The following is a 27,518-nucleotide window of genomic DNA, read 5'->3' as shown; positions in this document are numbered from 1 at the left end:
AATGCACTCTAATTCTCTGATCCTAGTTGTAGATACTGGGGATGACGCTGGGTCCTACCTCCTAGGGAAGAAGGAAGAAGTAGCTTTGGAGCCCTTTGTAATGGGCAACCCTGGGGAACTGGAAGGCCGGAGGAGGCAGCATGTGGACCCTGCCTAGGGCCACAGATGGGAAGGAAAATTGGTACGTGCCAGGGTCTCCAACAATGGCTGTGGGATTGGAAGATCTGAGCAGCCACCTGCTCTTTGTCTTTAGATTATAAAAAGCCTATATTATTAGACCATAGTTACCATCTTCAATAATCAACATTTTTCAAAGAAGGCTATCTTTTTAATGTTTATTTCTTTGGCTGTCTCCAGAGAGGAAGACAATCTTGAGCGCCCTCTGCTGGCTGCATTGTAGAGAAGCAGGGGTGGAAATGACCAGGAAAATATTTACAGAAGAAAGTGGTCATAGTTATACACACATATATTCGTCATAGACAAGTACACACACAACAGAATACATACACATACATGCAATGTCACAGATATTCATACTGACAGAGACCCACAGGTTTGTCGTAATCCTACAGACCACACATCGTTAAAGCCCCAGACAAAGACTTTTGTTTCGACAAATACAAACAAAACCAGGAGTCCCAATAGGCATCATCTCATGGATACACACATACACATACACATATACATACACATGCCCACAGTTCTGTGTGTAGACACAAAGCAATATGTACACATAAATATACACTCCACACATGTACGGACTCAGAGAACACAGAGACATACATATACCATCCAGACAATCTGTTTACTGATTTATAACCTCAAAGATGCAAAAACACAAATACACACACACAGAAAAACACACAGATGCTTCTGGAGGCTCATAACGCACATTCTGAGACACCACCATGCACTCACTCAGAAATGTAGACAAGTATACACAAACCCGCACAGATACGTGTGTTTGTGTGTGCACTCATACCCATAGACGTGCATTGACTCATTCATATACAGAAACAGGTGTATGTGTTTTTACTGCTTTGCAGAGACAGTGACATTTAAACAGTGAAACATTTCATTTATAGGTAGATAAATGTGTACTTAGTGGCATTTTCATGCTCACACAGTCACATGCGTATATACACAGAAGCACAGTTGTTATTGAAACACATGTGCATAAATATTCTCGTGCCTGCACGTGCAACCTAAGTGTTCATCACCACGACCACATCTCAATATGCACACGTGCATAGGTGTGGAAATGCACATGGGGCACACATGAGAATATTCATGCATATGAGTGTACATAGGCAAATACACAGCACAAAGGTGAGCACACATAAATGTGCTTGTACATGGAGACACATACATGCACATATGGATAAAACAGAGATGACCCATAAAGAGATCTCTTTAAATGTATATACACCACTGTCTGTATGGTATGTACATGTAGAGAGATGCTTTCATATACAGAGAGATATGACATAGAGATAGATAGGTAGATAGAAAGATTTAGCGGAGACACTTGCAAATGAAGAAGCCTATATCTGTACACGTAAGCACAGGCCTAAAGACCTACAGAAAGATATCCACAGGCAAATACATCTTATACACATGGAGTTAAATACATGGGAATAAAGGTGCAGTCCTACAGACTTACACATGTGCGCATAGACGTGGACACTACACCCCCAAAAGACAAGATCCCATCCACTTATATGGTGACACACTCCAACCCCCCCTTAAAGGCATATGCACACAGAATCTATAAATGCATTTGCACATACAGACACGTACAGGATGGGGCAAAAGTTGGTTTACAGTTGTTCATATGGAAAAGAATACAATAATTAATAAATAATACAATAGTAAACTCTGTTTTTGTACTCACAAATGTAAACTGACTTCTGCCCCACCCTGTAAATACACATGTAGATGTACACTCAGATGCCAGATGTACCTCTCCAAATATACAACATCCTCAACAAATAAAAGAGACATGCATATATATCTACAGACAATGCAGACCTAAGCACACTAAAAATGTACACATACTCGGAGACTCAAATGCACAGATGTGCACCCTCACATGCCAACATCTGTACAATTGGCACACACACACACACACACACAGTGGTCCGCAAATGTACTCCTATGCCCATTCGGCACACAGTCCTAAATGTACATTAAATATGTGAATGCACACACACATATACATGTGCCAACATAGGCATATAAATGCATACATGGACTTAATCATACTTAAACAGAAACAGCCACAGAGACTCATGCAGATTTATACATATGAAAACACAAAGATTCAACCACATATAAAAGGACACACAAATATTTGAATACTTTTTCAAAGGGAGCTTGGACTTTTAATGTGCTTTCTCTTAGTCCCTTTAAGAGAAAGTAAAAATCATCGAGCTCCCTCTGATGACTGTATTGAAGCAGATGTAGAGATTACCAGAATGATCTCGAAAAGATCTGGAGTGCAGATGTTGTTTGATCTCACATACACACTTGCACATGCACAGAATCGCAGGCATAGAATCACAGGAAAGCAAAGAAATAGAAACATACATAGCCAAGTATAGAAAGATAAGACACACACACCACTGAAACATCGCACAGTGTAATTTTGAAGCACATGGCTATCGGACTTGAAAACCAAACCAAACCCATACTTACATCTCAGCTCCAGCACTTACTAGCTCAATGATTTGGGACCATTTTTCTGCTTTCTTACCCGTAAAATGAAGAGTAATATTAGCATTTACCTCTTTAGAGCGGTTTGAAGATTCGGTGAAGTGAAGGGCTTAGCCTCGTGTTTGGAATGTCATAGATGCCAGCGCCGCTGCTGCTGTTTGGTTTTGTGAGAGCTGAAGTTCTTAGCTGGGCAAGGTTTGGATTTTGTGGCGAAAGTGCACGTTTGGGTTGTAGAGGTGTTGTATTCATTGGCATTGTTTGTAAGTGGCATTCATGAAGAATAGATTTTCATAGACAAGGTCGTTTCTGAAATTTTCAGAGATCATAGGGGCTTATTATGATCCTTTTCCCTGGCAAAAGGAAGGACCTAAAACAAAGACATCCTGATGGTGTTGTCTGTTTGTTGTGATTGTCATGTTGTTCGTATCTTTTTCCTTTTTGCAGGAGGAGATGGAAGACTGAGTGAGCCAGGGATAGAGGAGGAAGAGGGCTTCCCGCCAAGTACACATTTGCCACCTAGTGACCATATTGAGTAAGTGCAGTACTCGTGGATTGCTCAGAAACATTCCTAAGATTTTACCTATTGCCAAGTTGCACAACCTCCTTGCCAAATAAGCTAGTATACAAGTTAAACTGGTTTCTGTTATATTTAGAGATTAAAAATAGGTATAACATAAAAAAAAACCTTTCTAAATTTCATGCCCTGCTCCCCAACGCCCTCCTCAGTTTTCCTCTGGACTTCAGAGACTGTTCTATAGCGGGGATCTTCATACTTTTTAAATATAGGCCACCGAAAATAATTGTGAGAAACTATCTGTCCTATCACACATCTTTAAGTTAGCATCTGAAATTTATTATCGTAAACTTCATTATTTGTAGAGTTATTATTTCCAGCGTATTATAAATACTTGTGCTTTTAAATAACATGATTGAATCACAGTTTGCATGATCCAATGAATTAGAGCACAGCTTTGGATCACTGTTTTCATGGAAAATATTTGTAATATAACTTGATTGGCAAAGGCAATGTTCATATCAAGATAATCAGCCAAATCAGCTTTATCTTACAAAAGAATGTCTGACTTCATTTTTCAATGTAAAAAACTGCATTACTATCCATTCTGAGGAGCATGATTAAAACCATGCAGAAATCAATTATGGGCCAACTAGTGTTAAATAGTTTACCAACAAACTACATAGAAAATTAAAATAATGATGAAATTTACATCCACTTCAAAGTAGATTAAGAAATCCAGTAATTCTGTTTCTCATGTAATTTCCAACCTAACAATGTAATATATAGCTAACATTATAATTCACGTGTGAAACGGAGAATCTGTTGGCAGTCATAGTTTCCTTTGGTAAACAAATACTCACATGCTTTTAGAACTCTATTGTTGCATTTCTGGAAATAATTAAGAATCATATACAGGGGAAGGCAAAAGTAGGTTTACAGTTGTGAATACATGAAACAGTTTTTTCTTGTATTATTATTTTTTTAATTACTGTATTGTTTATTTGTATTACAACTGTAAACCTACTTTTGTCCACCTTGTAAAAAAATTGAAAAAATCCATTAATGTTATTAGACCACAGAATCAAACTTTTCAAACATATTTATGAAGGGGAAAAATATATATAGCTAAAAGTGGTTGGTCTGGCAAACTATATTTTATTTTTGATAATAGGAGGTAGACAATATGGGATTATTGTCCTGATTGGTGTGGGTCAGGGGGTTGGGCCAACTGAAAGGTTGCCAGTTGGATTTCCGGTCAGGGCACATGTGTGGGTCGTAGGCCGGGTCCCTGGTTGGGGCACATACAACAGAAAGGCAACGGATTGATGTATCTGTTACACATTGATGTTTTTCTCCCTTTCTTTCTCCTTCCCTTCCCCTCTCTCTAAAAAGAAATAAATAAAATCTTAAAAAAAGAAAGTATGTGATTATTTATAAGATGAAGTAAGATGGACTTTAATTAGAAAAGATATTTCAAGATACAATCTGAGAAAACAGGTTTTAACTACGTTAATGAATGATGTACCTTATGTGAAAGAAATCACATATAATTTCTAGGCATAAGTTTTACCTGTGTAACCACTCTGTAATAGAGGAAAACATTCGTTATATTTAGTAGAATCAGAATCAGCAGCATATGCTGCTATTAGTTAGGGGGGTACTTTTCTTTTCAGTTAATGACAGATATAAGTTATGAGTATTGAGAATAGCTGCAAAATAATGCTTAATTTTAATTTATTTTTTAAATTGTACTTATTTATTTTAGAGAGAGGGGAAGGGAGGGAGAAACAGAGAGAGAGAGAAACATTGATGTGTGAATGATACATCAGTTGGTTGCCTCTCATGTAGGGACCTGGCCTGCAACCCAGGCATGTGCCCTGAACAGGAATCGAACCATTGACCCTTTGGTTTGCAGGCCGCTGCTCAGTCCACTGAGCCACACCAGCCAGGGCTAATGCTTAATCTTAAGCACGTGGGAAAATTTCTGTTTCTTAGGCAGATCAATTTCAGGCAGAAATACATATGCAAATTAAGAACCAGAGAGTAGATTCCCTGCAAACTCTCCCTGTTGCACACTTCTTGCAAAGAGTTCACGCACCAGTAGCCTAGTTTGAAGACCACTGTTCTTGACTGTCGTAAGTAGCGTTGCTCCAGAGCATATATAGTCACTGTTGGATTAACCGGTTTACAGTAGTTCACGTTCACAAGACCGCAGTGGAAATAGCTGTCACTCTTGAATTCCTGCCAAACACTCCTGTGACTGATCATATTTCAGCAAAATATTCTGGAAGGAATTATTTTATTTTGTTGGTAAGTGTACGTATCAACTAGACCTACTCTGTCCAATATGGGAGCCACTAACCACAAGCTGGCTATTGAGCCTTTGAAATGTGACTTGTGTGAACTGAGTGATAATGAAAGTGTAAAATAATACATGCCAGATTTTTGAGACAGGGCAAACATAAATAAAACCTTTCATTAATATTTTATATTAATTGCATGTTCAAATGATAACATTTTGGATATGTTGAGTTAAATAACACATTATTAAAATTGATTTCACCTGCTTTTTAAACTTTTTAAAATGTTGCAACATAAAAACTCAAAATTATATATGTGGCTTCCAGTATGTGTATTATGTGATAGTGCCTCTCTAGAGCTTATATTGGAATTCTCTGACTTCCTCTAAAAACAGGACCACAGGAAAGAAATGATTTGTCCACTTGTCTGTGTTCCAATGTAGCCAGTACCTTTTACTAGTGTTTGGATTTCCAGGTTGGGGAATCTCTAGTTGTAAGCAGAAAAAAGTAAAAAACAAAAACAAACCCCAAACAGCATTCTATTAAAGACATTTAAAAAGCAGTGTTTTATTAGTACCTATTGGCAGATATTGCATTCTATTGAAGAGATGAGGTGATTCATCCCATTTGAGATGCTTTTTTATGTAATTTCTATTTTTATAGTTCAAATGAACTATCATATGATGCTTTCATATCCATGGAATTCTAATTTTATATTTACTGAGAAAGTAAATATAAAAAAATATTTATATTTTTTGGCTTATTTGATGCATATTTTTATCATATACCTTGATTAGCCACCATGAAGTTTGAGTGTATACAGGTAATGAAAACTCCCTTTCAAATGTCTCCTGGATGATAGTGATTGTGAAATTCCATCGGTTAAAAGGTGCATTCTGATTTCAGAGATGTGAAAATGTGAAGAAAATAACATCTTAGAATGAGTTAAGAACGGTAAGTCATTTGTCAAGGAAAAAGGATTGTGAAGTTCAGAAAGCCGAACTCCAAGAGCTCAACCAGCCTAGTAAATACACTTCTCTATGTATTATTGTATTTACAAAAAACAAAACATGGTTCCCATTTAAAAATTGATTGGCCCTGGCTGGTGTGACTCAGTGGATTGAGTGCCAGTCTGTGAACCCAAGAGTCGCTGGTTTGATTCCTAGTCAGGGCACATGCCTGGGTTGTGGGCCAGGTCCCCAGTAGGGGGTGTGTGAGAGGCAACCATACACTGAGGTTTCCCTCTCTTTCTCCCTCCCTTCCTGTCTCTAAAAATGAAATAAATAAAAATCTTTAAAAATTAAACAAAATTGATCATAGTGCACTTAACATTACATTACACGTTTCATCTTAATTATTTGATGGTTTTAAAAAAAGATTTTGTGTATTTTTAGAAAGGGGGAGAGAAACATTAGTGTGTGGTTGCCTCTTGTGCGCTCCCTACTGGGGACCTGACCCGCAACGCAGGCATATGCCCTGTCTGGGAATTGAACCAGCAACGCTTTGGTTCACAGGCTGGTGCTCAATCCACTGAGCCACACCAGCTAGGACCATTTGATGATTTTTTAGCGTTCTTTTAGGTGTTTACTGGCTTGGAAATAGGAGGGGTAGGGAAGAATCATGATGGGTGGGGCTATAGCTGGAGACAGACTGGATCTCTCCAGACTAATATCTAGCATGTCTGTTATGAGAACTACTTAGCACAGCCTTGTTGGTTTCTGCTTATTGGTTTTTCATAAGTGGGCTAACAGAGGGAGCCTTTCTGCTTGTTATGGCTTACTTTAGTTTTTAACATATTCTGCATATCCTTTTTTTAATTGAAGGGCCTAAGAGAGGGAGGAAAAGTGATTGAGCTGCTTTCCTAGTTTTTTTGGTTTTTGTAGTGTTTGAGAGGGTCATCAAAATGAATCAGAACTCCACAAGAAGTACGTTATACTAAAAATCAGCCCTGACATGTGTGGCTTGGTGGATCGAGTGCAAGCCTGTGAACCAAAGGGTTGCTGATTGGATTCCCAGTTGGGGCACATGCCCGGGTTGCAGGCCAGGTCCCCAGTAGGGGGCACTCGAGAGGCAACCACACATTGATGTTTCTCTCCCTCTTTCTCCTTCCCTTCCCCTCTCTAAGAATAAATAAATAACATCTTTAAAAAAAAGAATGAGAACAATAGATTTGTCATGCGGGAATTGGGACACTTCTCTGATACTAGTGACACTCTTGATGGTACACGAATTTACAAGAGGTCACAAAACCAAAAGTTTTCATGAAATGAAAGGAACCAGAGAACCAATAACATGTTTCCTCCCTTGTCTCTACAGTTAAACATTGTACTGGCTCTCAAGGGCTCAAGAGCGGGGTTTGTGAGCTGTGTGGTCTCAGGGCCCTCTGCTTAGAAGGGCTCCGAGCTTGGTCCGAGCTCTTCTGTCATGGTGTTGAAATTGTTAATTTTTGAAAGAGGGCCCCACGTTTTCATTTGCCATTGGGCCCCACAAATTAAGTAGCTGATCCTGTTCAAAAGGAGATACTTGCCAGAGGATTATTAACGGAAGTTGCAAAATTTAGTTAGAAGCATTGATTTTCTTATTTTATTTTATTTATTTTTAAATTTTTGTATTGTTGTTCAAGTATAGTTTTCTGCCTTTCCCCCCACCCCTCCCCCATTTCCACCCCGCTTGTTATTGTCCATGTGTCCTTTATAGTTGTTCCTGCAAACCCTTCACCCTTTCCCCCTATAATCCCCTCCCCTCTCCCCTCTGGTCACTGTCAGCCTGTTCTCAATTTCATTGTCTTTGGTTATATTTTGCTTGTTTGTTTTGTTGATTAGGTTCCTGTTAATGGCGAGATCATATGGTATTTGTCTTTCATCGCCTGGCTTAAGAAGCATTGGTTTTCTAATGTGCACTGAATTCTTTCTGTCAGTACTGGTACCCATAGTATTCATAAGCTACTATTGTTGTTAGGAATGATAGTTGCGGAAGTAGTAATACGAGCAGTAGTGTTACTCAACAGCACTGTATACTGAGTCCCCCATTCATTCATGTGACCCGGGGCATCTTCTGTGTCTCTGCTTTCTCATCTGTAAAATGGCAGTAACATTGCAGCCCCCATCCTTAATCCCAGATAAAGCTAAATGATAGAATCAGATTGAAATGCTCATGGAAGTACTTGTGAGCTGTAAAGGACAAACAGCTCAAACAGATTATTCCCCCCCCCACCAGCATGGAGTCTGGGTGGCAACCTCCTTCCTGGGGTCCTGGGACCCGAGTTGTGCTCAGCAATGAGGCTCCTCTGGTCCGCGACTGTAGAGCAGGTATCCCAGGGGATCCCACAGCCAGAGAATCAATGCTCCTGAAATCCCAAGAGCCTGACTCGCACACCTCACTGTTCTCAAAAGGGCTGCGTCGATGCCCTTGGAAATCACAGACAAGAAAACAAGGCTAGAGGGTTGGAAAACGGAAGAGGAAGTGCAGCTCGAAAACATCCTCTGATCCCTTGGGGCAGAGTTACATGGGCTTTTTCTAGGGCACCTGCAGCTACATCCAGTGTTGGAGAGGGAATGGCAAGGATGCCAGTCACCTCGGAATGCCCCACAAGTTTTCGTGTTGCCTCAGATGGAATTGCCATTATTTGAGGAAGAAAAGGAAACTTTTGTCTCCATTGTGTGAAGGAACTCATTTCCTTGCCTACAAAAGAGAAAAAAGGAGCACAATGCAGACGTTGAGGAGGAAAATACCACATGGCTTTTAAGTATGCAAGAATGGCTGTCAGCGACTTCTTGAGAGTCTTACTTAAACCATTGCAGGGTTTTGCTGTAAGACAATTTAGAGACGTGAAAGAACCACTTCAACCGAGGCCACAGAAAATGCAATTTGAAATATCTTGGCCATGTCCTCTGTCACTGATGGGCCGTGGTGATCCACAATTTGCCTTATTTTACATATCAGAGGTTGCTGAAGACTTTATTACTTATATGTGACAGAAGTGAAGATACGGAATGCAGCCCCTTAGGAATGAATGTCTGGGAGAAGGCTTTTGGTTTCCTGGTTAAAATAAGATACAGTGTATTTAGCTGCATATCTTTCTAGGGAAATGGAAGCATTATTGTATTGCGTCAGAATGCAAGGGTGAAGTGCTTGGAACGTATCTGCATTATTTATTTTTTTTGTACCCAAGTTACCTCACTAGGTTCATTCTGCAGCAAGAGCTGCCTACATGGTAAACCAATAGCAGAGAGCCAACGTCTGGTTTGTGATTGGTTCACATCTGAGACTTCCAGCTGCTTAGCAACTTGGCCTGGAGAGTACTCGTGGCAACCTATAACCGTCCAGGTGGGAGGCAAGGCTAAAGATGCTGACTGTGCAACTGCATTTGCGCTAAAGAGGGTTTTGAGCGTGTCACTGAGCACGTGCATTTTCAGAGGCTTTTATCACAAGGGAGCCTGCAAACAGGAGTTTGCTGTTGCACACAGAGGTCTGGGTACGGGCACAATGATGCCTGTTGGGGGGAAGATGAGGAGTGCTGGGGGCCTGTTGGGGGCGCTTCATGAACTAGTTGTAAGGGGGCTCTCTGTGCAGGTGCCTGTACGTGCCTTAGGGGAAGCTTGGCTCAGGTTGGAATCAGAGCTTTCTTGAGCTACCTGCCTGAAGTCCCTACTGTGTTCCCAGACCCACCAAGAGAGGCCACACTTGTTGGGGAAACTAGGTTGGGAGCTCAGCCATGAACTCATTTATAGTATAGGGACGTTTCTAGCACTTCTCTTAAGACCCAATTGAGACTGAGGACCAGAGAATGGGACATGATAATATGGTCTCAGAGTTGAAAAGAACCCTTAAAGGCCATTTAGTGCAATTCCTATATCTCAATTGAAGTGTCCAGTAAATACAGGGTCTGGCAGAAGTAACACCTGCTTGAGTGTGGTTGGTAGGGTAATAATATGGGTGTAATCATTTATAGTTTTCATTTGCACATCTCACCTAAAGTGTCATATGATGTGCTTGAGTGTGATACTGTTATACTACAGAATTCCATGCTTATGATTTTGTAATAAAAGATTTGATCTAGATTAGCAGCCCATAAATGAGGGACATTATGTGTGCCAGACCTTGTAGTTTTTCCTTCTCTCTACTTGAACACCTCCAAGAATGGAGAACTCATGGGGGGAAAATGCAGACAACTGTAATTGAACAACAATAAAATAATTAAAAAAAAAAAAAAGAATGGAGAACTCAATGTTTCCTGAGGCAACTCATTCAGTCTCTGGCCATCTTTCCTGGTTCTGCCCCATGTTGGACTGAAATCGGCCTCCCTTGGATGCACATTCCGATCTCTGGGGCAAGTCACCTCCTGGTGACACATGGCCCCTTTGCTCATTGAAGACAGCTCCTGCATGGAACTCTTCTCTCTGCCCAGCTTCAGCTCTCCCTGTCGTTCTCCATGTGATGGTTTTGGCCTCTGTTACTCTCGTTTCCTTCCTCCCCACAATCCAGATTGCCGGGGCCCCGAAGCCTTGCGCAGTATGGTGGTGCGGTCTGACTCCTTGTTCCTTCCGCTGAACAGCGCTCCTCCATTGACTGCCGGTCATTTCCAGCCTGATCGCTCGCTGACTCACCCAGTTTCCAGACAGTCTAAACTCAGCTGGGAAATGCTCCCAGCCTGCTTCACTCAGCATGGCAGGGATGCCAGTGCTTCTGACCAAAAGCAGCTCCCTCACTGAAAATTAGGTCGTGATGGCACAGGGAGGAAGGAGGTTTAGTGTAGAAAGTTATATTGTCTTTTGTTGAGAGCTTTAGTGTCTATTTTTCTTCTATGTATCCCTAGTTTATTTACAGAGTATTTCACATGGAGTCTGGGAATCGGAGAAAATATGGAAAAGCGAACCTTGAATGGGGTCGAGGAGTTGTATTGGTCACGTGCGTGGCTCACAGTGAAGCCGGGGTGGGCTTGTGACTTCCTTTGTCTCTGTCCCCCTCCCTAACTGCAGTCTTAGGAATCAGCAACACTACCTGCAACTAGAGGAAAAGAGCACTTCATCACTTAAAACTATAGCTATTTGATTTTTGTCTTCCTTTAGGTTTAAGGAGAGCAGAGTCCAGTGTGATCATACTTTTGGAGAATGTTCATACTCCTGGTGATTTCTATCATCAGCACATACACGGTGATCACTCCCTTCAAATTATGTAATTAACAGTGCATTCAGGGATTCAACGGAGAATTAGGACAAGAGGAGTGAAAGCTGCAAATGTATTTACGGAGACAGTAGAACAGGCTAGTTCATATTCTGGAAATGTTCTGGAGAGGAAAACTACAGGGGTAAAGAGTTTGCTTGCATTGAACCCTATTCACGATTAAATATTCTATCCCCTACTCCTGGCATTTACTGCTCTTTCTACCTGTCTTCTTGGGACTGCAGTATCTATGGGAGGGATGTTCAACCTTTTGGCATCTGTGGGCCACATTGGAAGAAGAAGTTGTCTTGGGCCACACATTAAACAGGCAAACACTAAGGAAAACTGAGCAGCAAAAAATGTCATGTATAATTTTTGTGATATCCATCACCTCAGATGAGCAAAAAAGTCCTCACATAATAACCCTGATTATGCAGCGGCCCTTTCGATAGTCTTTTAAAATCATCAAGCAGTCACTAATATAGCAAATGTACATATCTAGGTAATAAAACCTAGTGTAAAACTTAGTAATAAAAGGAAGTAATGTTTTAAGTAAATTGACGATTTTGTGTTGGGCCGCATTCATAGCCATCCTGGGCCGCATGTGGGCCTTGGGTTGGACTCCCCAGCTCTGTGGATTCAAATCCAGATCCTTCCCTTGGCCCTGTCTTTAGTGTTCTGAAGAAAATAACACATAAGCTTCAAGTGCAAAACTGCATTCATTTTAAAAAGGAAGGAAAAGTACATTTCCCCTGCATTTAAAAAAGTTTCCATCATAAATGCAGAGGAGTTATCTTTGTAGGAAAAATAATAAATGCAATTAAGAAAGCTTTATTTAGGTGAAGGGTGGGATGAGCTAGATTTGTATTTTTTTTTTTAAGTTTGAAAATCTCTGGACCACTGAATAAAGATGTATGTGTGGGTGGTGAACACACAGTATAACATGCGGATGATGTAGTGTATACCATTGGACACTTGAAACCTATATGATTTTAGTAACCAATGTCACCCCAATTGATTCCGTAAAAATAAAAAACTAATAAACATCGTAAAAAAAAGAATTATGGTGGAATGCATTGACCCTCAGCCTGCCTTTTCATGCAGAGCAGCACAGTAATTGTGCTCCTCTGAAGCCAGGCACACTGGCTGTGATGTTTGTTCTCTCTCAGCCGGCAGGGGGACAGGTGGCCGTGCCCAACTGCCTTCACCAAGAGCCTCTGCACAGTCAGCCCATAGCCCTCATCCTTACACGGGGCTTCAGAAAGACAGAGGGCAGCCGAAGCAGCTTCGGGAGAGGAACTTGGCCAAGGATAGAGACATGTTTCTAATTGTTCCTTCACCTTTGCCATATCGTCCTCTCACTCCCCTCCCTGATTCCTGGGTGATGAATATTCTAGGGACTGTGTACTGTATTCGGCCCAAAGGAGAACTTCGGATTTGGTTGGTTGTTTCCAAAGAACTTTGGCTCGGCCTCTTTAATGCGCTTGCCGGAGTTCCTGATCTGGAAGTGCAGGATCTCCCCAGGCTGGCTCCTCTCATTTCTTTAGGCTTTTCTCTCACTTTTCTTGTACATGCCACTGCCTTTGCCAGGTCGCAGCTCTTCTTCAGTTTGGCTGCTCAAACTCATCCCATCCTTAAAGGCTCATCTCACATGCGTCCCTATCGTCCCTTCCACCACAAACAAGAAACAAAATCTTCAGTGGTCTCCAGTATTCCCAGCTCTGCATACTCAGTGGCGAATCCTAAACATTTTTATCAACTCCAAGGTCAAGAGGAGAGGGTAGAGGGAACAAGGCCCTAGACTTCCTGGTGGGAAAAGGCTTCTCTGTCTCTAACACCAACAGTCCTTCACTGTGTCTGTTGCTCCAACTGCTGGGCACAGTCGTTTGCTTGTATCTTCCCAGTACGGCTCATGCGTTGTGCCCGATTAACTGAGCTGTGCGAAAGCCCCATGATGAAGATTCTCTTGCTTTCTCTGTGCAAATATTTCAACGTCTTAGAAAGGTGTCATTGATTGGGAAATCTGTATTTCACTTTTTTTGTGGGGGTGGGGGAATTCACTCCCAAATCCTATCAGTCAGTGTAAAATTGGACAAGCAAGCATGCATTACTTCTGTGGGTAAATGGGGGATTTGCTGACCGCTGTGTAATTAAAGCAGAAGAAAACCCCTGCTGTGGAAGCCAAGGCTGTAGCTTTCATCCTTAAAGCCCTCATTTCAAGTGTCGCTGCTTATTAAAACTGCCCTTCTCTTTTCCCTCTCTCATCTATGCGCCCCCTTCTCACCCACACCTAGTCAACATGGTATAGGAACAAATCACACAGATACAAATCTGTAAAAAGATGTATTTCCCATAATATTGCATATGCCTATCTTTGAATACTTAGATTTTTAAATACATTACGGCTATTTGTATGTTCCCTTCTCATGCATCTCCGCATCTTGAGGGTAGAAGGTCTATCTCCCTTACTTTTGTGTCTCTTGGAGGGCCCTGCACTGTGCTGTGTATAGGGGCTCCCCGGCAATCATTAAATGTGACAGAATCAGTGTATATATGTCATTTTTTATCTACCTGTTGCTGTTTACTCAGATTTGGGGTATAACAGTGACAAGCCACAGGGAAACCAACATCGAGGGAGGCGGAACAGCATCCAGGTTAAATTCCAACACAAGCCACTGAAGAGAATAATTAAAGGCACAAAAGGACCGAAACACATTGGCCCGCAGATCTCTCTAGTACAGAACTGCACACTAGGGAAGCACATGTTGATAGTTACTAAGCATCTTCTTTTCGGAAAGATTTTTTAGTTACCACACACTCCTGAATATCAGGCAGGTGGCTATTAGTATTTAAGTGAACTTTACTCTTGTTTCCTTAAAAAAACTGACAAGAGACTAAAGAGGTTTGTGTAACCAACCGTTGGCCTTTAACACGGCAGGTACCCTTTTGTTTAATACGAGTCTGTTAATGAGGCTTCTGATGATTCCTGCCAGATATGTGGGTTGTTCCAGAAATCAATCACTCTATTCAACTGGGAACCTCCACAGTTAATTGGGTCCTTTAACCACCTCATTCTTTGTGTCTGCTGAAATTGACAGCTGAGGAGGCATCAAATGAGCTGTCCGAAGCCTGCTCCACTGAAAAAAAAAAAATCCCAACAAAGTACAATTTCGGTATTTTAATTTTTACCACCAAATGAAAAGTTTCTGATGACTGTCTTTGTTTTATGAGAGAAAGTACTTTTTGGTTAATCAAGTAAAGGGAGAATTAGGATAGACTATTAGGACAGACCTTTTCAACGATGAATCTCTTTCGGGATAGTGAAAACGGCCTGACCCCAGAGTCTTTGCGCTGCCACGAATTATCAGCACAGTGTGGTACAAACCTCTCACCCTCGGGCCTCAGTCACTTTGCTCATAGATAATGAACTTGGACCAGATATCTACCGGCCCTCCCAGTGACTTGGTGAAACATGTTTGCCTTTATTCAAACATACTTTAAAGCTAGAAAAGCGCCTTCACTTCTACCCTTGCTGTTCAGTACAGAGCATATACTATACATGTAAAATGCACGCTAAACTTCCAAGACTTAGTACAGAAAAAACTATAAAATATTCCACGTTTAATATTGAGTACATGTTAAAATGATAGTACTTTGGATGTATTTGCCTCTATAAAATACATTCTAAAATTAATTTACCTGTTACTTTTCACTTTTTGCCATGTGTTATCTAAAAAAATTTAAAATTATATCCATGGCTCATGTTATATTTCTATTGGACAGTCCTGGTCTACAGTTACTGCTGATGCCTACCGCTGACGGGAGTTCCGATTACTTAGAAACCTCCCAAGAAAAGTGTCGAAATTGTGGTTCTCAGTCTTGGATGAACTTTAGAGTCATACTGGGATCTTTTTAAAAAAATACCAATCCTCTCCTCCCTATGATTCTCATTTGCCTGATACAACTCGTAGTGACCTTTTTTCCTATCCTCTGAATTTCTTCCACAAAGCCATAGGGTATGATCATAAACAAATGAGGCCGTGTTATAGGAAATCCGGAAACGTGCGAAATCTCGGACCGCTGCTGGGGGTATGCAACGCTGACAGGCTTAGCCCAGACCCTCAAGTAGTTCTTAAGAGCCAAAGCAGGGCCTTCTTCTTAGCTCTTTGGTTGTTAAAAATCAAGCAAACAGGCAGGAAACAGTAACTTGAATTAATTCTGTCTTAGGGGCTGCTTCTTGCTTGAGTTTCTGAAAATCAGCTTACTGCATTCCATCTGGCCTCCCAGGGAGGCACTTGGCATTGTTCAGTCTGCTTCCCAAGAGGAAAATGGGGCTCAAAGAGTGTGACCATCTCCTTCATTAAGAGAATTCCTTCTACCGGATATTTAGTTTAGTTTAGTTTTTGTGGCACGATTTTTTTTTTTTTTTGACTCTCAAAGGATTTAAGGAAGGAAACGTAGAAAGGTAGTTTGATTGGAACTGGACTGCCCACTGGAATGGCGCGAGCAGCCATCAAGCCTATGTTGATTCCTTGTAGCATAGGATACACTTTTTAACCTGACCCTCAGATTCTGAGAGTGACCCTCTCTGACGTCTGGCATCCCCACGTGCTCACTAGATCCACCGTTAATCGTGCCCGGGTCCTTGCATGGGCCTTAAGCAAGGAGGAGGCAGTTCATCTCCTGATAGAACTGTAGGTGCCTACACAGCCTCTATGAACGCCTATGGTTGGAGTCCAGCTAATGAATTTGGAACAGGTTTGCAAAATAACTAAAATCCCTAGGTTTTTTAATTAGACGCAAAACAATTGTATCTTGGGATCCTGGGAAGTCACAGCACTTCCTGACTTTAGCAGTGCTTGAGAAATGTGTGCTGAGTTACTGGGATCCTGAATGGCCAAATTTGGTGCCATCTACAGTAGTGGTAACGTTTTGTTAAGGCAGTGCACAGTTTTAATAAGAGAAAAGTTGCAGTAAATAATCCGATATGTCCACAGTGCCCTGCTGTTTATCAATCCTCTGCTTAGGATTTTTTATTAAATACTGCTTCCTTAAGTTAAAGATTAAGTTAAAGTTGTCTATGTTGTCTGAGTTATTTTCTTTTTCAAAAAACTGTTTTTAATTTAATTATAGACACAGGGGAAGGGAGGGAGAAAGAGAGGGAGAGAAACATCAATGTGTGGTTGCCTCTTGCACGCCCCCTGCTGGGGACATGGGCCACAATCCAGGCATGTGTTCTGACTGGGAATAGAATTACTTTTGAGTGGCTCTGCCACTTACTATTTCTGCGAATTTGGGCACATAACTGCTCTAAGTCCCACTTGTAAAATGGGAATTATAATAGTACCTACCTTACATATTTTGAAGAATTAATGAGTTCCTCTATATAGCTTCAGCTCCTTGCGCAGTGACATGCCCAGAATAGCAGCGGAGGAAAGATTCGTTGAGTGAACAGATGAATGAATTCATGAAAATTAATATTGCAGTGAAAGTACATCCTTACAGAGATGCCTTCTTTCTAGATCCCTCTGAGAGGGCCAGGGTTTAGCATGGAAGCTAATTGCTAGGGATTAGTTAGTTCTTCTATCAAATATTTAGACTCAGTGTATCTCTTTCTCTGGCATTTTCATAAAATAGATGCTAGACATAGTTGGAGTGCTAGGGAAAGCATCTTCCACCAAGGTGTTTTGAGTCTCACACTGGGCAGAGTATGCATTTTTCATTGCAGAGATATTTTAGGGGATCAAATTGTTCTCAAATGCAAAGAAAATGATAAATATGGGTAGTTTATAGCCAAATATAAATAAATTCTACTAAATAAGGAGCTATTAAAATGGGCATAGTTAGATTGGTAATTAGTAATTATGTATTATTGAAACATACACATTTAATAAATAAAAGTAAAATAAAATAAAAGTCTACTCACTTGAATAAATGAGTAGAATTCTCTGAACTGCTTATATAAAATCTGCCCCAACCCCAAAGATAGCAAATAGATAACTAGTGGCCCACGTTTCTATTTTCACAGCAGCCGTAAGAGGATAGTGATATTTACTTAACAAAGAAATATTACATAGAGACATGGCTTTAGATTCTTTTATGTAAGGTGAAGTTTGAAAATACAACATCATGTCTTTTTTACTGAGGATGTCCAATTTCATACTATACTCATGACCTACATCACATTTCAATGAAACTTCAGAAAGAATAAAATTTGAAACCTCTTGTATTGAGAGATAGTTGTGGCCTCCAGTGCATAAAAGTGATGTGTTTTGAAGTTAGGTCAAGTGTAAGAGAATCGACCCTGGCATAATTCCGTGGAATATCTATTCATTTTATTTTTTCTTCGTCCCATGGCTCATTTTCTTTTGGTGTCTCCATCACAGGAGCTCCATGGAATGAGGGAAGCGGGCAGAGAACGCAGCCATGGGTTGTTAACGACAGGGGTGAGTTCTGAGAACTGCAGCATCAGGCGATTTCATCACTGTACAAACATCATAGAGTATATTTACACAGGCCTACGTGGTACAGCATGTGACAGCAATGGTCCTAGGCTGCAAACCAGTACAGCATGTTACTGTGCTAAATACTGTAGGCAATTGTAACACAATGCTCAGTATTTGTGTATCTAAATGTGTCTAAACATAGAAAAGGTACAGTAAGAATACAGTATAAGAGGTAAAAAATGCTACACCTGTATAAGGCACATACCGTGAATGGAGTGTACAGGACTGGAAGTTGCTCTGCGTGAGTCAGTGAGTGGAATGAATGAATGAATGAATGAATGTGAAGAAGGCCCAGGACATTACCATACACTGCCGTAGGCTTCATAAGCATGTACGCTTAGGCTACAGAAATTTACTTAAAAGTATTTTCTTTCTTCAATACTAAATTGACCTTAGCTTATTGTAACTTTTTTTTACATTATAAACTTTTGGGGGGTTAACTTTTGACTCTCGTAATAACACTTAGTTTAAAACACAAACACATTGTACAGCTGTACAAAACTATTTTCTTTACATTCTTATTCTATGAGCTTTTTAAATTTATATTTGTACTTTTTAAATTTTTTTTGTTAGAGACTAAGACACAAACACACACATCACCAATATCACTGTCTTCCACCTCCATGTCTTGTCCCACTGGAAGGCCTTTTGGGACAATAACAGGCATGCAGCTGTCGTCGCCTCGCGTAACAGCACCCACTTCCGGAACACCTCCCGAAGGACCTGCCTGAGTCTCTTTTTGAAGACGTGTCACTCTTTTCAGAAATGTCCGTTGTGATTTGCTTGGTTTTCCTCGCAATCAGCTTATCTAGAGTTTCCAAAATATGTTTTCTTAGCTGCCTCCACGTCAGCACTTACGAACTCCCCACTCATTGTCACATTCAATAATGCATAACGATTCCTGAAACTTTTAAACCACCCCGAGCTAAATTCAACAGTAAATTCTGCTGTGATCTTGTCTTTTTTTTTCAATTTTATTTTTATTTTTACTTTTTAATTTTATTGTCAATTCAAGTACAGTTTTCTGCCTTTCCCCCCCAACCCCAGCGATCTTGTCTTTCAACATCACAAACAAACTTTTTGCTCTGGCTGTGACCATGATGTTGCCGAGACGGATGTGCCTGATGTTCTGTCCAGGTCATTAGCAGTTTCTTCACATCTGATGGACCCTTCTGGGATTTTTTGGTGAAGATTTATTTTATTTATTTATTTTTAGAGAGGGGGAAGGGAGGGAGAAAGAGAGGGAGAGAAACATCAATGTGTGGTTGCTTCTCATGCGCCCCCCAATGGGGACCTGGCCTGCAACCCAGGCACGTGCCCTGACTGGGAATCGAACCGGCGACCCTCTGGTTTGCAGGCCTGTGCTCCATCTACTGAGCCACACCAGCCAGAGCCCTTCTGGAATTTTTGTTAGTCTCATTGCCTTCAATGAAGCAGATGCTTTGACTGCTTCTGTCACATTGTTCTTGTTCTTCAAAATCTGGCTGTGGGACATGCCTGACTGGTGAGCAATAACCATCGCTGATTTTCCACTTTGTAGTCTTTAATTACTTTTAATTCCGCTTCAGTTCAATCAATTGATGTGGCCTCCTACTGACACATTAGCAATGGATTTTGTAGACTTGAGGACCGTGATGAACAAGACAGCGTGAGATTAAATCAAGCTCAATAGAGATGATGCAGTCAGGAAACCTGGTAAATATGAGATGTGTGAGGCTGTAGCCAGTGTAACATGGCATATTGTTTCCGGCAAGTTTTATTTTACAAGTAGAAAGGGTACAGTCTAAAATAATGATCAAAGGATAGTACAGTAAATATATAAACCAGTCATGTAGTCATTTACCATCATCATTCTCCCTTATACTTCAAATCACCTCTTAAACTACCCACTACAATGTAATGTAAGTGCTGTGTAAATAGTTGGTATACTGTGTTGTTTGGGGAATAATGACAAGGAAAAGTCTGTACAAGTTCGGTACAGACACAACCATCATGGAGTTAATGACATAGCACATGTCAGCAACAGCGTAACCTGTTTTTCCCAAATGATATTTTCAATCCTCAGTTGGTTGCATCTGTGAATTTGGAACCCACAGATACGAAGGGTCAACGATGCTAGGCCTGGAACACTATTGCACTAGCAAATGGTGTGCTATGGTGTGCACACCAATGGTGCATAGTTCTCTTTTCCTTGAACGTGTGCAGCTATTGGACGAACCTAAAAATAATGTTTTCTTTATAGATTTTTTATCTGTTTGTTCTATTCTCTTGGGAGAAAAGTGATGTTTATTCCCCTAATTTCTCCAGTGGCAAAGCAAAGAATAATGAATTGCCTTTAATGTCAGTACTGACAGTGATGAATGGTGGCTGCTTGTTTGTGTAGGTGGGACAGGGCCTGTGGCTCACAGCTGTTCCGTCACACAGCTGTCACCTCAACTGTGTCACCCAGCACAGCCCTGTTTCATTTATTCTTTGGGACCAGCTATAGGCCCATCACTAAGGAGCTGTATTCATTTTGGTGAATTATTTATTCAGAAAACAGTTATGGGGCCCATTTACGGGACCAGGAATTCTGCTAAGTAATGGGTCCATGCAGATGCCAAAGGCATAGCTCCAATCTTAGGATGCTTATAATCTCAAAAGAAGCCAAGACCTGTCTACGGACAATTCTAACACAAGATAAAAGAAAACAAAAATGTCAAGGAAGAATAAGGAACTATTGGAATTCAGAGAAGGGGGTGATTACATTTGGTTGGGGGAATTCAGGAAAGCCTTCATTCATTCATTCATTCATTCATTCATTCATTCATTTAACAAGCACCTGAGGAAGAGACTTTGTCAGGCTGAGGATGCAGAGAGAGGTACAGTACCGTCTGCCCTCCGGGAGTTTACCTTCCAGGGGAGGGCAGATATCCAACTAATGGCAGCACCTCGGGGTAAAGTCTCAGAGACAATTAAGGACTCAGGACTAAGTGCCGAGGGAGCCTAAGAGTTAATAATCTTTGGGTAGCCAAGGAAAAGGTCATGGCTGAAGCAGACGTTGACCTAGGGTTTCTTTAGCAAGTGTATAGTCTAGCGACTGTCGCTGCCATGAATGTAAATAATTCCAACACCAGGTAAAAGGTGCTACATACCTTTAGAGAAATTTAGATAAAGGGCTGTCAGGGAAGATTCAGGGATGAATGTTTACTTCCAGCTGGGGTCTCAGGTAAATATTTACCAAGAAGCTGGGCCTTAAAGGATGAGTAGAACTTCAATAAGCAAAGGGTCGGGGGAGGGTAACCTGGGCATGACTTGTTAGTGATGGGTTCCTTCAAGCCGCCGGGCTGCATTAGGCTGGGCTGTGGCAGAGAATATAATGCAGCTAGATCATGGAAGGTAGCGAACACCAAGCTGGGTCATTGGGCTTCACTGGGTGGGCCGTGTTTCTTGTCTTCTGACTGTGCCTTGGAATTGAGGCAACATTAGTTGAAAGCTTGGGCTCTGGAATCAGACTGCTTGAGTTTAAATACTGCCCCACAATTGTATTCGCTGCATGAACTTGAGGAAGTCCCTCAGCCTCTCTGGGCCTTGGTTTTAACATTTTAAAAATATTTTGTTTATTGATTTTAGAGAGACAGGAAAGGAAGGGAGGGAGGGGTGAGAGACGGTGATTCATTGTTCCACTTATTTATGCATTTATTGGTTGGTTCTTGTATGTGCCCTGACTAGGGCTTGAACCTGCAACCTCGGCACACCGGGATGATACTCTAACCAACTGAGCTACCTGGCCAGGGCCTGGTTTTAACATCTTAAAGTGGGTATGACAATAATACTGTACCCCACAGGTACGATCCACGAGGAGTGGTTTAGTTTGTGTTTATGAAGCTTCTAGAGCACAGGGAACACTGTGTGTGTCAGCTGTTGTTAGTAACAGTAGCAGTAGTATCAATAATAGCTGTGATATAAATACTAGCAGTTTTAGGGAATTATTAAATTTTTTTCCCTTTTATTGATTACAGAGAAAGGGGGAAGGGTTGGAGAAAGAGAGGGACAGAAACATAGATGTCTGATAGAAACCTATCCTGACTGGGGACTAAACCCGCAATCCAAGCAGGTGTCCTGACCAGGAATGAACTTGTGACCTTTCAGTTTGCGGGACGACACCCAACCCACTGAGACACGCCATCCAGGGCATTTTTAGGAAATACGTGTGCTGTGATCTTGTAGGGACATAGTTAGGATGACCTGACCAGATTGAGGAAACTAGTCGTGAACTGCAGGGCATATTTAAAAATGATCGATATTAGTCTCTCTGCATAATTATTGAGGTACATCTGAGTTGAGCCACGTACTAGCCCCATAAATGGTCAGGCCACAGCAGCTAGAAGTGGCCCAACCTGAATGTTGGCTGTGAGGACAATGGAGGCAGTCAATAAAACAGGTCCAGGATCAGGTCCAAGCTAGAGTTTGAGAGAACGCCTTTATCTATGATACAAATCACATCACCGCCCAAGCTTACGAATAGTAAGGATCACCTTCGATTAAACTTAAGGGTATGCTGAACGTGTAGCAATAAGAGAATTTCACCCCTGGGAGGCTGGGGGAGGGAGTAATGGGTAAAGGGAGCCAAATATATGGTGATAGAAAGAGATGTGATGATGTAATATACAGATGGTGTACTATACAATTGTACACTTGAAACCTCTATAATTTTATTAACGAATGTCACCCCAATAAATCAATAAAAATTAAATAAAAACTTTAAAGAAATTTAAAAAATAGTAAATGTAGACAATCAATGGAGAAATGGATCTGCCTTATGACCCAGTTATTCCATCTATGGGAACTACCCAAAGAAATGCGAAACAGTAATTCAAAAGGATACGTGCATCCCGATGTTCATGGCAGCATTATGTACAGTAGCCAAGATCTAGAAACAGCCCAAGTGCCCATCCGTAGATGAGCGGATCAAACAACTCTGGGACATTTACACAATGGGATAGTACTTGGCTGTTAAAAACGGAAATCTTACCTTTTGCAACAGCATGGATGTAACTGCAGAACATTGTGCTCAGTGAAATGAGCCGTCAGAGTAAGACAAGTACCGTATGCTCTTGCTTATATGTGGAATGTAATGAACAAAATAAAGTAACAAACAAAATCAAGACAGACGCATAGATACAGAGAACAGACTGACAGCTGTCAGAAGGGCAGGAGGTTGAGGGGCTGGGTGAAAAAGCTGAAGGGATTGAGCAACAAGGAAAAACCCTGATAGACAATAAGTAGTACGGTGAATAGCAGAGGGGAAGGGTGCTGAGGGGCGGTAAGAGAGGGTAAAGGGGTGGGGGTAAATGGTGATGGAAGAAGACTTGACTTAGGGTGGTGAACACCCAACACGATATACAGATGATGTGTGATAGTATCATATACTTATACCTATGTTATTAACCAAACTCACTCCAATAAATTTAATTAAAAATTTAGAAATAATTTAATTCTGTGTCCCAAGTGACTTAGTTTTCACACCCCTACCTGGAGTAGAAATTTTATTTTTAACTTTTTGAAATTTATTCTTTAATAGGTGCACCTCCACATAGGGAGAAATATTAAGAGTAGGGAATATATCTTTCTTCCTAATATTCACCATTTCTTTTTTTAAAAGATTTTATTTATTTTTAGAGAGAGGGGAAGGGAGGGAGAAAGAGAGGGAGAGGAACATCAATGTGTGGTTGCTGCTCATGTGCCCCACACTGAGGACCTGGCCTGCAACCCAGGCATGTGCCCCAACTGGGAATCGAACCAGTGACCATTTGGTTCACAGGCCAGCGCTCAATCCACTGAGCCACACTAGCCAGGGCCATATTTCTAATATTTTCTTTTAACCCAACTTGTTTAACATTAAGCTTATGGTTAACAAACCATGTGGTTATATCCCTCAAGAGAGATCCGCTGTCTTTAAAACAGAACAGCTTTCACCTTCCCAGTTTTATTTTTCTAATTGTCAGTTCTTTTTTTTAAATGGAATTTATTGGAGTGACATTGGCTCTTAAAACCATACAGCTTTCAAGTGTAAAACTCAACCAAACATCTGCACACGGCATCTTGCGTCCATCGCCCCGAGCAAAGTCTCTTTCTGTCCCCTTCCCACCCCCCCTTTGCCCTTCTCAACCTCCCACCACCGACTTTCCCTGTAGCTATCACCACACTGCTGTCTCTGTCTATGTGATATGTGTGTGTGTTTGCTTTATCCCTTCACCTTCTTTCATCGAGCCCCCCAGCCCCCTTATCCTTTGACAGCTGTCTGTCATCTTCGAGCTGAGATTTTAATGAGCGTATAGCTATTTGCAAGTAATACTGCAGTGCTCTCTCTAGAGGGGTGTTCACCAGAAAGAAGCACAGCCTGAGAACAGTGATATGTACAGCTGTGGAAACTGTTCTTTCTGGCATTGGCCCTTTGTGCCTTTTCGGATGTACTTGACAAGTCCAGCTGCATTTAGCAGGTGGCCCATGATTTAGTATATTCCCATCGTGTGCCCGAGTGCAGATTCAGCAGATGGATGTCATTGAACACATGACTCTTTCTTCAGGTTTTTCCTTGGTCATCACTAAGCACACAGACTGTTACAGAGGCACCTTAGTTAAGTCCTGGATGAGCCCACAAATCTCCCTCCTCAAATGAGGTTTAGCACAGGGAGCTCAAAGTTCCCTTTGCAGATTCACAAAAAGCCCCTGGAAGTTCCGGAGACACAGAGCAATTAAAATGGATCTCCTTTTGAGACCTCTGTGTCTTACTCGAAGCTCTATGCAAAGATCATTTTGTAGGCCTACAAGTAATGGAATCATATTGCATTGGAAAAATGTTATTATGTCTTAATCAAAAAAGGATTTAAAGCTGGCTGGTGACAGGTGTTCTGCCAGTAATCAAAGAATCCTCCGAGGATTAAGCCTTAAGAGTCTTCTGCCCAATTTATGCACTTTCCATCAGAAAATGGATCTTAACTCATACCCTGTTTTTAATAAACACCAATTAAACATTTACCAAGAAAAAGTTTTGTTTGTCTTTGCAGAATTCTTTGTCTTGAGAGGGGATATTTTGGATGGCTTATATTTGTTTTAAAAGTCTGTCCTTGGATTAAAAAATAAAAATAACTGTACTTGTGCCAAACAGGCTTTCAAATAGTTCATAGAGTAGAGCTAGAAATGGGGAAACCGGGGAACATAAGTTCGGCGGGCTTAAGTTCCGCAAACAGAACATGGCATTTGGGTTGGAATCCACCTGTATGACCTTGAAGAAGCCTATGTTCAGACTCAGTTTCTTCATCTGAAAACCAGACGATCTGCTCATAACACAGCATTGTCCTGAGGGAGGGTTAATTAAAATACTACATGAGGAAATGCCTTGTAACTGGCAAAGGACTATTCAAATGGAATGAATTGCTATTATAACCATTCATTCATGATTCTACAGCCTATAACTAGGCAGTTTGTCTAAAAAAAATAAGTAAATACATAGACATACACGTATATATACATACACATTGTACATATACATGGAGCTCTCATATCTTTCCCCACTAGGTGGCAGGCTAGCCACTCCATAAACTACTGACTGGTGACGGGATCCGGGACCCAACTAAACACTACAGAAGTAATTTCTGGTTTGTGAGGCTGTGGGGCAATGGACAAGGGAGTGGATTAGAAATCGTGAAAAACAGAGACATCTGCATTGTTAAACTAAATCTCAAACACCATTGTTTTTCAGTTTACCAAAATTTTGCATCAATGTGAGCATGGTCTGTTTTTGACACTGAGAAAAAGGACGGCTAAGCAATTTCTGCAAATAAAGAAAATGTTCAGCTCACTTAGGTGATGGCTAACAGAGCGGATGATTAGCTATACCACTTGGCAGATGATGTTTTCATCTCATCAGGGGTCAACAAACTGCTTCTGTGGGGGGCGGGGAAGCACATATTTCCTGCTCTGCGGGTTGACTCGACTCTGTTGCTTTGACTCAGCTTTGCCTTTGTGGCCCGGAAACAGCTTAAGACACTAAGCAAATGAGTGGGTGTAGCTGGGTTACAATAAGACTTTATTTATGGACACTGGAATTTGAAATTCATATAACTTTCCCTTGCCACAGAATGTTATTCATTTGATTCTATTTGACCATTTCAAAATGTCAAAACCATTCGTAGCTCAAAGACCATACCAAAAAATGGCTACAAACCGGATTCCGCCCGCAGGGGGCATTTTGCAAATCCATTAAAAGCCTTAATAGTCTTAACTGTCAGTCTGATAATCTTCTCAACATAAATACAAGTGTACTGCTTTTCTAATATTTCAATGTGACTGTTATTTTGCATGTATAAATTATTAAGAATCCTTGTGATATTTTTACCTGTCAATATAGACTTGTGTCTTGTTCATTAGACTCTAAGAATTCAAGTAGTCGTTGCATTGTTCCTAGAGTTGCCGGAAAAAACAAACAAACAAGTGACTCAGTTGAATTTGAGTTTCAACTAAACAACCAATAATTTTTAAAGTATAAGTGTGTCCTATGTATGGCATAGGACATATTTATATTATAAAATTATTCCTCATTTATCCGAGATTTGGTTTTAATTGGGTGACATGTGTTTTTATTTGCTAAGTCTGGCATTTGTTCTTGTTACGTTTCCTGGGACTCATTTACTAAGGCCTTAAAAACAACCAATGATCTGCAGACAGGATTCCTGAAGCAAAATATGTGTTTAGAGATTTGGGGGAAACAGGTATCTTCAGGCCCTGGTCGCTTTCAGTGCACGTTAACATTAAAACAACTGCGTGGCATAAACAGCCATGTTTCACGTACATTTTCTATGAGTATTTGCCTGAGCTACCAGTCTCACTTGGACTAGCCATTTTAATTGCTTTGCAAGAAAGCCAAAGTAACCTGGAGCCGGGCAGTTGCAAAGAGCATCCGAGAAATTTGAGGTCTTTTAAAGGGGTTAAGTGGGAGCAACAAATTCAGCTCCTCCTCTTCCCCTCCCCGCAAAGCTGGAGTTCTATGGGGCTCCGCTTCTGTTAGGCCAGTTCCCACGAGAAACCACCCCCCTTCTCTAAATACTTTTCTTCCTGGCTCTTGATGGAGATTCAAGCGTTCACAGGCAGCGTTTGTAGAGCTTGCTTTAGAGGGTTTCTGTGTGTGTGTGTGTGTGTGTACTTGTGAGGATGCACTGCTGGTACTAAATGTTGACATATACTTAATTTGGTGACTTTTCACAAAAATCAACGAATGAGTGCTAAATGCTAACCAAATCTGGTGTTTGTTCCAGCTGTAAAATTTGCCCCCTGTCC

The 27,518-nt window shown here is 41.0% G+C and overlaps 1 long non-coding RNA gene across 1 annotated transcript in view; it reads left to right on the top strand.

The window, feature by feature from the left end:
- Window positions 1-27,518, top strand: part of LOC128780019 (uncharacterized) — a 50,112-nt gene that overhangs the window by 15,463 nt on the left and 7,131 nt on the right. Inside the window, exon 4 of the long non-coding RNA XR_008426018.1 lies at window positions 3,160-3,247. This is a non-coding gene — a long non-coding RNA (uncharacterized lncRNA). The remainder of the gene's footprint in view (window positions 1-3,159; window positions 3,248-27,518) is intronic.

Source organism: Desmodus rotundus, chromosome X (assembly GCF_022682495.2).
Source record: "Desmodus rotundus isolate HL8 chromosome X, HLdesRot8A.1, whole genome shotgun sequence".
Taxonomy (NCBI): domain Eukaryota; kingdom Metazoa; phylum Chordata; class Mammalia; order Chiroptera; family Phyllostomidae; genus Desmodus; species Desmodus rotundus.
This window is presented reverse-complemented; position numbering and strand designations above follow the sequence as displayed.